General features: G+C 35.8%; 1 pseudogene; it reads left to right on the top strand.

Annotated features, from left to right (window-relative positions):
• The window catches only part of LOC100956614, a 20,664-nt pseudogene extending 12,638 nt beyond the window's left edge, over positions 1-8,026 (top strand).
• Positions 8,027-12,590: the final 4,564 nt, after the last annotated feature.

Genomic DNA, 12,590 nt, shown 5'->3' with positions numbered 1-12,590 from the left:
AGTTGGTGAGAATATAAGTAAGTGCAGCCATTAAGGAAAAAAGTATGGAGGTTCCTCAAAAATCAAAAAATAGGATTACTTTATGATTTAGCAACCTCACTTCTGGGTATATACCCAGAAGATCTGAAATAAGTTTGTCAAAGTGATGTGATGAAGATTTCACAAAGAGGTGGCTAACACAGAATATTTTGTAAAATTTTGTAACAAATATTCCATAAATAAAGTACATTTAGCTGCAATTTCCCCTTTTCCCTATGCATGGCAACTTTAGGAGCAACTTTTGAGATGAACGTATATTATTGTTAACCATACAGTGCTATAGAACACCAGAACTCATTCCTCCTATCTAGCTATAACTTTGTGTTCTTTAACAAGTGCTAATTACCCTGATCTAATCACTATACATTATATATCCCCATGTACCCCATAAATGCATACACTTACTATGTGTCAATTGAAAATTGGTTAATATAGTAAAAATAAATGAATAAATGTGCATTTCAAATACATCATCTTCTGATGGAGTACTATTTTTTCTAAAAATAAGGAAAACATAAAAATTGCAAAAACCTTTAAAAAGTCTACAGTACAAACTACAGAAGAGGGGGGCTGCAGTGGTAGTTGCCATAAAGGAATATATATAAACTGACAGCATAAAGAGTTCAGAAGTAAAGCCTCACATACCTGAACAAATGATTTTTGACAAGGGCACCAAGACTATTCAATGGAAAAAAAAAAAAAACTGTCTTTGCAACAAACGATGTCTGCATATCCACAACCAAAAGGGTGAAGTCTGACCTTTAATTTATGCTATACACAAAAATTCAGTATATGAAGACAAAATTTCTACTCAAATAGCTACAGGGTATGAGAAAAAAATAGTACAGACAGTGATCATTCAGGAGAAGATGACCAATATGGAAAATGAAGAACAAAGAGTAATTTTCGGAAAAAGAAGAAAAAACATAGCTAAAGTTTAAAAATATTTATAGGCAAATTGATTTTGTATCCTGAGATGTTCCTATATTTCTTGATCATGTCTAAGAGCTTTGTAGTTGATTTCCTGGGGTTTTCCAAGAATAAGATCATGTCATCTGCTACAGATTTAATGCAATCTTCATTGAAACGCTAACCTTCTTTGAGGTACTTGAAAAAATAGTACTTGTTTTATATGGAACCAGAAAAAAAATCCTGAATAGTCAATACAATTTTAAGAAATACAAAAAAAAAATCTGGAGGTATCACTAGACTTCAGGTTGTACTACAAGTCTATAGCGATCAAAACAGTGTGGTACTGTCACAAAAATAGAGATGCAGTTCTATGGAATAGAATAGAGAACTTAGAGACAAAGCCACCTATACAGCTCTATCTGATATTTGATAAACCAAACAGAAGCATCCATGGGGGGAAAAAAAGTCCCCTATTTAATAAATGGTTATGGGAGAACATGTGGTTAGTCACATGTAGAAGACTGGATTTGGACCTGTACCTCTCACCATTAACAAAAATTGACTCTTGTTGGATAAAAGATTTAAATTTAAGACATGAAATAATACAAATTATAGAAAACAAAAACTTGACAAAATTGGTCCAGGAAAGTTTTATGAAGAAGACCCACCTGGCAATTGCAGCAACACCAAAATAAATAAATGGGACATGATTAAGCTAAAAAGCTTCTGCACTGTTAAGGGGACCAGAACTAAACCAAACAGACAGTCTTCAGAATGGGAGAAGATATTTGCATGTTATGAATCTGATAAAGGGGTGATAACTAGAATCTACAGAGAAATCTAATCAATAAGAAAAGAGCAAATAACCTCATTTATAGGTGGGCAAGAGGCCTGAACAGAAACTTTCCTGAAGATAACAAATGAATGGCCAGAAACAAATGAACTCATTATGCCTAATTATCAGAGAAATGCAAATCAAAACCACTCTGAGATATCACCTAACCCTACTGAAATTAGCTCATGTCAGAAAGTCCTGAATCTGCTGATGCTGGTGTGGTTGTGGAGAGAAGAGAACACTTTTTCACTACTGGCAAGATTGCAAACTAATATAAACTTATGGAAAGAAATGTGGAGAATTCTCAAAGAACTAAAAGCCAACCTTCCATTTGATTCTGCAATCAAATTACTAGGTTCCTATGCAGAAAAAAAAATAATTTTCACAAAGACATTTGCACTAGAATGTTTATTGCAGCTCAGTTCAGAATTGCCAAGACATGGAATCAACCCAAGTGCCCATCAACTCAGATTTAATGTGATCTGCATTATGAATGGATGAACAGACTATGTACACCATGGAGTATTATTCAGCCATAAGAAAAGATGAAAACTGGGCAGCTCTGTTCACAATTGCCAAGACATGGAATCAACCCAAGTGCCCATCAACTCAGATTTAATGTGATCTGGATTATGAGTGGATGAACAGACTATGTACAACAGGGAGTATTATTCAGCCATAAGACAAGATGAAAACTGGGCGGTGCCTGTGACTCAAAGGACTAGGGCACCGGCCCCATATACCAGAGGTGGTGGGTTCAAAACCCAGCCCTGGCAAAAAAAAAAAAAAGGAAAAGAAAAGAAAAGATGAAAACTTTATATCTTTTGTGTTTACTTGTATGGGATTGAGACACATTTTTCATAGTAAAGTATCCAATGTACTCAAGACTAATATGAAAACAATATATAAACAACTATATGCTCACAGGAAAGAAAAAAAAACCAAGTATAGTCTAGCAAGGGGGAGGCAAGAGGACTGAAAGGCAAGGGGAGAGGTGGGAGGGTAATGGGGGGCATTATAACCTAACGTGCACAATGTGAGGGTGTTCAACATGCCTCCTGGGTGAAGGGCTCAATTACTGTTTGAACTTTACCTTAGAATTGAAAACAATGTATCCTAAACACTTTTATCCTTGTATTAATCTGAAATAAAAACAATAATATAAAAATGAAAAAATATCAATAAGTAAATATTTGAAAAAAAATAATTATTTCAAAATTTAACCTCTTCTGCAAGAAAGTACATCTTAAATATTAATTTATACCTCCCCCCCCCAAAAAAAAAAATGTTTCCCCTGGTGAGGAAGGAGTTAAAGTAGCTGGGCTGTGATCTGATCCATTCATTCCTTTCACTGAAGGACTCTCCTGGGGCAAAAAAGGAAGGTAAGTGAACTGGTCTGATCTTGACAATTGGAATAATCACATTTGCAAGGACAAAAAGATCTTATATTCAGAATAACCTTAGAAGGATATTTCTAGCTAAGGAAAACTATGGCAAATAAATTCAGAATCTATGGTTTTATGAGACAAGTTTCCCTGGAGAATGTCACATTGCTTTGAAGCTAAAACCTGTCTTGTATACAGCATATAATTGCATTTTACTTTGTGTCCAGTTCAAACTCTGCTTTTTAATCAGAGTATTTATTTCACTTACACCTAAGATAAGCATTGATAAGTTTGGATCGACATCTGCCTTTTTGCTAATTGTTTGCTATTTGCCTCATCTCTCTACTCTTCTGTTTCTCTTTCACAGCCTTGTTTTGATTTTAAATTTATTTTATTTTCTTTTTAACAATTTCATAAATCTATTTTCCTAGGGATTGCTGTTAGGATTGCATTACCTATCTTACATTTCCCAGATGGACTTCAGCTTGATATTGACTTAATACTGATAAAATATAGCAAAAATGTTGCAATATAAGACTGTTTTTTATACCTGTCTTTTGTGCAATTCTTATATAATAAATACAGGTTACATCTAACGTCATAACATTATAATTCCTTTATACAATCTTATGATTAAAGAAAAAGGGCTATAGCTGTGTGTGTATCCATTTAAAGAAAAAGAGCAAATATGTCTTGTTTTATCGTGCTTTGCTTTATTTAACTTTCCAGATACTATGTTTTTTTGCAAATTGGTTTTGGCAACCTAGCATAGAACAAGTCTATCAGTGCCATTTTTCCACCAGCATGTTATGCACTTTGAATCTCTGTGTCATATTTTGAGAGTTCTTGAAATATTTCAAACCTTTCAATATTTTCATATCTGTTACAGTAACCTGCTATCAGTGATCTTCAGTAGTATCATTGTACCGTCATACCTTGAAGACACTGCGGCCCAGTTACAGACCATCACAATAAAGTGAGTATTGTTATGAAAGGAAGTCACACACACGTTTCAGTCTTCAAGGCCATATAAAAGTTATGCTTACACTATATTGTAGTCTACTAAACATGCAATTGCATTACATTTACTCAAAGCACATATCTTATTTATTTACTTTTTATTTTTTATTGTTTTGAGACAGAGTCTCAAGCTGTCACCCTGGGTAGAGTGCCTTGGCGACACAGCTCACAGCAACCTCAAACTCTTGGGCTTAAGCGATTCTCTTGCCTCAGGCTCCCAAGTAGCTGGGACTACAAACACCTGCCACAATGCCTGGCTATTTTTTTTTTTGCGGGGTGGTGGTGGTGGTGGTGGTGGTGGTGGTAGTTGTAGTTGTCATTGTTGTTTGGCAGGCCCAGGCTGGATTCCAACATGCCAGCTCTGGTGTACATAGCTGATGCCCTAGCCACTGAGCTAGAGGTGCCAAGCCAGTACGTACCTTATTTATAAAGTACTTCACTGCTAATAATGCTGATGTAGAGACCCAAGATGAGCACATGCTGTTGGAAAAAATGGGGCCATTAGACTTGCTTAACCTAGGGTTGCCACAAATCTTCAATTTGTAAAAAAGGCAAGATCTGTGAAGTGCTGTAAAATGGGGCACAATAAAGCCAGGTGTGCCTATTATTTTTGTGGGGGGAACCCATAGGAGACAACATACTTAATTGTTAAATGATGTGTATGTTCTGACCGCTCCAGAAATTGACCATCCTCCCATCACTCTACTTCTCCTCAGGCCTTCTTATTCCCATAGACACAACAATATTGAAATTAAACCAATATATAATCCTACAACAGTCTCTTAAGTGTTCAAGTGAAAGGAAGAGTCCCGTTTCTCTCATTTTAAATCAAAAGCTAGAAATCACTAACCTTAGTGAGGAAGGCACGTTGAAAGCTAAGTTGAAAGACCTCTTGCACAAAACTCATGACTTCATGAATACAGAAAAAAGTTCTTAAAGGAAATTAAACACATGAATGATTAGGAAGCAGAATAGCCTTACTGCTGAGATGGAGAAAGTTTCAGTGGTCTGGACAGAAGCTCAAACCAGCTACAACTTTCACTTAAGCCAAAGCCTAACCCTGAGCAAGCCCTTAACTCTTTAATTCTATGAAGGTTTAGAGAAGTGAGGAATTAGATTAAGAAAAGTCTGATGCTAGTAGAAGCTGGTCCACGAGGTTTACGGAAAGAATGTCTGCACAACATAAAAGCAGAAAGTGAAGCAGCAAGTTATCCAGAAGTTCTAGCTAACATAGTTGATGAAGGTGGCTACACGAAACAACAGATTGCACTGTAGACAACAAATCTTTATATGGGAAGAAGATGCCACTCAGGAGTTTCATAGATAGAGAGGAGAAGTCAGTGCCTGGCTTTAAAGCTTGAAAGGGCAGGCTTACTGTCTTGTTGGGGTTTAATGCAGTGGGTGATCTTCATTCGAAGTCCATGCTGATTTAGCATTCCAAAATTCTTAGGGCCTTTGGAATTATGCTGAATCCATTCTGCGTATAGTCTATAAATGCAGCCACAAAGCCTGGATGACAGTGCATCTGTGTATAGTGTGGTTTACTGAATAGTTTAAACTCACTATTGAGACCTACTGCTCAGAAAAGAAAGATTCTTTTCAAAATATCACTGCTCATTGACAGAGATGAGTATTCTATAAATGTTGTTTTTATGCTCATGAATACATTCTGCAACACATGGATCAAGGAGTGATTTCAACTTTCAAATATTATTTAGTAAGTACATAGGGCTACAGCTTCTATAGATAACGATTCCTCTGATGCATCTGCGCATAATAAACTGAAAACCTTCTGGAAAGTATCCATCAGTCGAGATGCTATTAAGGACATACATAATTCATGGGAGAAGGTCAAAATAGCAACATGGACAGGAGTTAGACGAAGTTGATTCCAATCCTTATAACTAACTTTGAGAAGTTTAAAGACTTCATCGTAGAAAGTAACTACAGGTGTAGTAGAAATAGTGTAAAAGCTAGAATTAGAAGCAGAGTCAAAAGATGTGATCGAATTGCCTCCATCTCATGTTCAAACTTGAAAGGATGAGAAGTGGCTTCTTATGGGTGAACAAAGTAGTTTGTTGAGATGGATTCTCCTCCTGGTGAAAGCACTTTGTACATTGTTGAAAGAACAAAGGATTTCGAGTCTTCTAATACATACATTCAGTTGATAAAGCAGTAGCAGGGTTTCAGAGGACTGACCTCAATTTTGAAAGAAGTTCTCTTGTGGGTAAAGCGCTATCAAACAGCATTACACGCTACAGAGAAATCTGTTGTAAAAGAAAGAGTCAATCACTTTGGCAAATTTCAATATTTGACTTTAAAAAATTGCCACAGCCACCAAAACTTCCACAACCACCACCACCCTGATCAGTCAGCAGCTATCAGCATCGAGGGAAACTCCTCTACCAGCAAAAACATTCCAAGTTGAGCAAGGTTCAGATAATCATTAACATTTTTTAATCATAAAGTATTTTCAAATTAAGGTACATACATTGTTGTTTTAGACATAATGCTATTGCACACTTGCTAGAATACAGAATAGCATAAACATGGCTTTTATAAGTACCAGGAAACCAAAACATTTGAATGCCTTACTTTACTGTGGCATTGGCCTTGGCATACATTACCAATGTTTCCAGAACTTTTTCACCATTCCTAAACAGAAACTCTATAGCCATTAATCAATTCCCTTCCCCCACCTCCCTCCAAGTCCTGGTAATATATATTTTATTTTATGTCTTTATGAATTTGCCTACCATAAGTAGTTCCTTTTTTGAAGTTATTTCTATTTAAGTTTTAGGGTAATTTTTGAGTTGTTTTGCTGTTGAGTTGTAGAAATTCTTTGTATATTCCATGTATTAATTATGGATATCAATCCCTTATCATACATAGAATTAGAAAATATTTGTTCCCAAATGGGTTATGTTTTTCCTCACTTGATAAGAAAGCCTTAAAAATAAGGTGGTATCAGGGGGCCTCTGTGGCTCAAAGGAGTAGGGCGCCGGCCCCATATCCTGGAGGTCGTGGTTTCAAACCCACCCCTGGCCAAAAACTACCAAAAAACCCAAATAATAAGAAGATGCACTTATACTACAATCTGACATAGATACTTAGTGTTGTTAATTTGAAAAATATACAAATTTAAATTTTGCTAAAATCTGTTTGCATTTAAAAATTCCTTACTGTATTAAATTCCCAAAAAGTGTACATAAAATTTTCCTTGGGGTCACATTTCCAGCAATACTTGATAATATCAATCTTCAAGTTGTTTTCAACTGACTGTAAACAATCTTCAAGTTGTTTAGTGATTTGCATAAAAAACAGGATCTCATTGTTGTTTAAATTCACATTTCCCACTTATGCATCATCTCAAAGTTTTAATGATATTAGCTTTCTAAATTGTGTGCTTATATCTTTTTTCTATTTTTTAAGTTTTTTATTTTAGATTTGAAGGCTCCCTCTGCATATTGTGATGTTCTTATTATTTAACTGTTCTACACCTGACAAATACTTTCTCCAAGACTACCATTTGTTTTTTAATTTGATTATTACAACATTTTTATAGGTTTTTCATTACTATTTATGTATTAGATCTAAGGTCATATAGACTACTTGGTGAGGAAAAAAAATGTCTTGTGTCAGACTACGTGTCTCCAAATCCCAGTATTCTTTGTTCAAGTTGGGGAAATGTTTGGGTAAAATAACAGAGAGGATGTCACTATTGTTGTAAAGTAAGTATTTTAAGCAAGACACAAGCCTAAATGCTATAAAAAATAGGATGAGTAAAATCTTACTATATTTTGATATGTTGTGTTGTAGGTATCAACTACCTTAAACCTCCTAAGACTCTGAGATATGGTTTGATCTCTATTTCAGAGAAAAGTCTTTTTTTAATGCATTCTTAGTTTTTTTTTTTAAATTAGTTTTCATAGTTAGGTCTAATTTTTTTTAATCCAAAAGATAGCTGATATTCCTAACATTTATTACCGTTCTTCATTTCCCCCACTAACATGAGTCATGTTTTACCATACTTGAACCATTTGATATTGGCTATAATGTTTCCTGGACCTTTCCAATGTGTTCTGTGCTAGTATCTTACTAATTTAATAACTCCAGGTTTATAATATATTTATAATCTTTGGGAACAAGTCCAGCATCATTCTTATTTCCCATTCGATTAAACAATTGTTATGGATTGTTGTTTTCCAGATGAAGCTTGGAATTTGCTGTCCATTGCATTAAAAATACTTCTGTTGGAATTTGTTTAGGATTGACTAAATTTACAGCCCTTCGTAAGCAACTAAGCTATGCAGACACAAAAAAGCGAAATTGTATTGAGTACAACAAATGACTTTACTAAACAAAATGTAATGACAAGCTCCTATGTATCAGGCACCAAGCTAGGGTAACAAAGGGGCACAGACTCAGTGGAGGTAGTTGAAAAACTAAGAGCATTTTAGAGAGGATACACAAGTAATCAGAGATTTATCACTACATACAAAGTACCAGATGTATGTAGGAAATGACTTTGGTAGAAAAGAAAAGATGACCTTAACATTACCTGGAAATAAGGAAAGGGTCCACACAGTGCACTGGACATTCACTCCAAGGCAAATACAGTTCAGTTTACTAGGTTTTTGTGAAAATGACCATGTCTATTTCAAACTTTAAAAAAAATTATATTATTAAATACATTGTTTAGCTTTTTAGTTGTTTCAGTTAGGACACCTGTACTTAAATGCACAATCTTTGTTTTAATTGATTATCCATGTGATAACTTCCTCATTAACGCAGGGTACTCATTCAGTCAAAACCTATTGGCTGCCTACTACGTGCTGTTATTAGGCTCAAAGAGAAACAAATCGGACTCAGTCTCGTTAACCTCGTGAAATTTACTCTGAGTGAGATAGGCCAACATCAATCAAAATCTTTCAAATAAATGCACAAAGGCCAGAGGACAGTTTATGGGCAACCTAAACATTTACTGGTTGATTATATGGCATTGGGAATAAGCACAGGGCACAAGTGAGAAAGGAAGCTGAGGACTTGACACTTAGGCTGAGAGCTATTTGGGTCAAAGGAACGAGGAAAAGAGTTCCAGACAGTGTGCTCAATCTGAGTGGAGACACTATAGGAAGAAGGATGGTAGGTTTGAGGTTACGAAAAATGTGGAGAGTTTAAGGGAAGATGGTGTACAGTTAACATGGGAGAATTAATGACAGCTATCACTCTCTGCACTGTGCAGGCCTTTTGAAAGAATTTTCTTCTTCAGAAAAATGGGAAATTCTAAAAGGCATTAAATGTGGAAGAAATAATTGATCTCCAGGTGGCTGCAAGTGGTCAATGGTTTCAGCTCTTTCCACATTTCTGTAGCTATTTCCCTGTATTTAAATTCCCTTTTTCAACCTTCCTAGAATGGTTACCAACCTGGTGATATGGTAGGTGACATTTATTCAGTATTTTTTATCTGCCAGGCACTTTCTTAAGTGCTTTACATATATCATTTCATCTTGCCAACAATCTTGTAGACTAATATCTATTCATGTCCTCATATCACAGATATGGGTTCTCGAGTCCCCAAATTAAAGAAATCTGTCTAAGGCCACAGGGCATAAGAGCTGCATGTTAATTTGGATTTCTGTAACCATTATCACTTTTTCTATGATGTTGTTTTTATCTTTTTATAATATTTCATTAGTGCTGCTGTTTGTCATGTACCAAGTTCTACCAGAAGTAAATGTAGTTATATGAAATATGTGTTTCAAATTAAATGAGGCTGATATTCAAAATATCTTACATTATACAGTTGAACCTCTGTAAGCAGACCACCCAAGGGACTGTAACAAACTGGTCAACCTATAGAGGTGGTCAACAGAAAGAACTAGGTCTAGTGTACTGATAGGTACATGTGGTGTATGTCTGGGCTATGAAAATTAGTCAACTTAAGGAGATGCTTTCCATGTAGGGAGGTGGTCAGCTATAGAAGTTCTACTGTATATAGTATATGGGGCTTCTGAATTTTCCTAATAACTCTAGAACAAAAATATTATAGTGGGGCAATGATATTATGATAAATAGAATTTTGTTTGTATACTTATTTAAATGAGATATTTGGTTATCTCAGAGAGATTTTAGCCTAAAATAAATCACTTTTGGTGAGACATGTTTCTCTTAGAACTATCCTGATACGTTTATAGATCTCAAAATGGTAAGACGTCTGTGCATTTATTACTTTTCAATTTGTATATATTTAAAACTGCAGTAGGTAAGATCAGCGTGTGTCAGATTTAGTGTTGCCATAATAGGGGTATTCTATTTTAAATGCTGTATGTGCATGCACAGTATTTCTAGCTGTGTATAACAGATATAAGTGTAACAGTTACAAACTTGTCAATGTTATTTAAATGAAGACGTTTAATCTATACTATTTAAATAAAATGCATCTCCATTAACCTTATATATAGAAAAAAAAATTCCAAACACCAAACAATATGGTATTCAAAATATAGACCTACTAGTTAAATGCAGATTAATTTTTTAACAAGAATTCCTATGCAGTAGGCAGATAGTTCCCACATCCCATTGTGATTGACAAGCCTGACATATGGAATAGTTCACAAATTCCCAGGTGACTGACAGATGGAGAATAGAAAGGCGGATAAAGTTGCCTAGAGAGCTGAGGATGATTTCATATTCAGCGGTTTTGATCAAAAGGATTCCAGATCTCACACTAAATTTAGCACCGCTGGCAATTAGTGCATGATTTATTCAGTCCTTTCATTTGCTGGTTGACAAATGGAAAACAAGCACAAAATTAAAAATAAGTTTATTTCCAGCATTTCGGATATTTAAAATGTGTGTGTCTTTGTTTGCACATAAATTAACATGAGATGAATTTATAGTGAGATTAAATCTGAAATGGAGATGCAAGTAATAAATAAGAGCTTTTTTATGTATCGTACGGGCAGAACAGGTGTTTGAATTAAGAAATACTAATATGTTTAGCAGCACGGTTCCACCTTTAGCATTAGGGAGTTGATGCTTCCCTAAATTTAGAATAATCTATCCACAATTTAGAGTTCTTTCGTAAGCTTCCAACATAGGTGACCATCTGTATGACAATATTAATGCTTTTCAGTCTAGTAATAAGAAAAAAATAAAAACAACTCCCTATCAGTCGGCTTCTCAGCATTGCAATGAGTCATGGAAGGGCTACCGGCTTCTCTCCCTGGTTTCTGCCTCTTGGATGTCTGTAGTGAACGGGCAGCAGACACCCAAATCTATCCCCTCTTGGGCACTCATAAATGGAGTCAAAAGACTTCAGCTTTTTTGTCACTGTTCTTAAAGTTACATCATAGGACGCTCTGTTTCCATTTCTCTTCCTATTTCATGAAACCACAGTGAGAGGAGAGAGAAGTATTGATGTAAAAACCTTCTGTTGTGTTACTTAGGGTCAGAACACGACAGTATCACATCCACAACTGGAGGACAGCACAAATGTAAATAGTCTCTCCTAAGGATCCAGAGAGGCAGGGACAGTTTTAAGCATGTCGACTGAAAGTGTAGAAAATGAATTGAGCAAAATTTCCATTCTTTCAGCAGTTGAAAAAAACAATCATGTCTGAAAAGACCTTGTGATTTCTGAGTAGGTGTGTCTGTCTATCTCCTTTTCAGAAATCTTCTTGGCACTGTCTAATATAGCTGCTTAGAAAGATGAATGAATTTCTCAAACTAATGTGGAAGCTGGAAGGATGATGTCTCAGGGTATGAGATACCTTATCACTCTTAATGGAACAGAAGTGGCCCATTGAGGTGGCCTGACATCAAAAGCAAACCAGAGCAACTATTTATGAGAATGTTGTGCTGGCTGCAAAGCACCTGAGACGTCAGGATTGTGGGGGCAGATGTTTGGGATACTTATAGGTTTTCTTATTTGATTTGTATTCCAGGTCTGACATTCAACTTTATTTGTATTCATTATTCACAGTGGGAACTAGAATGGTTTTTAAAATAGCATAAAATCCACTTAAATTATAATGGAAAGAATCGTGTGCAATGTGATGCTTTAATTACTGTTAAGCTAACCTTGGGATATGGGAAATGTCAATTTTCATTGGCCACATGAAGGCTGAGCCCAGGTTTTAGCCCGCAGATATGTGCAGTCAGTAGGGGTGCAGCTCATGGCACAGGCTGCCTGAGGAGTCCCCACAGTGCTTCAAATCTGCCTTCGCCTCCTCTCCGCACACCCCGGGGCACCATTGCAGTTTCATTAGTATTTTAGTATTTTCTTCCTTGTCTGAAATACCCTTCCTGGTTCTCAGCAGCAGACCAAAGACATTTCCCAGGCAAATGACTTCAAGTCGGTCATGTTGCTGCTCTGGATTTTTTTTTTTTTTTTT

The sequence above is a fragment of the Otolemur garnettii genome, unplaced genomic scaffold, assembly GCF_000181295.1.
Source record: "Otolemur garnettii isolate 467f Iridium unplaced genomic scaffold, OtoGar3 scaffold00079, whole genome shotgun sequence".
NCBI classification, from domain to species: domain Eukaryota; kingdom Metazoa; phylum Chordata; class Mammalia; order Primates; family Galagidae; genus Otolemur; species Otolemur garnettii.
This window is presented reverse-complemented; position numbering and strand designations above follow the sequence as displayed.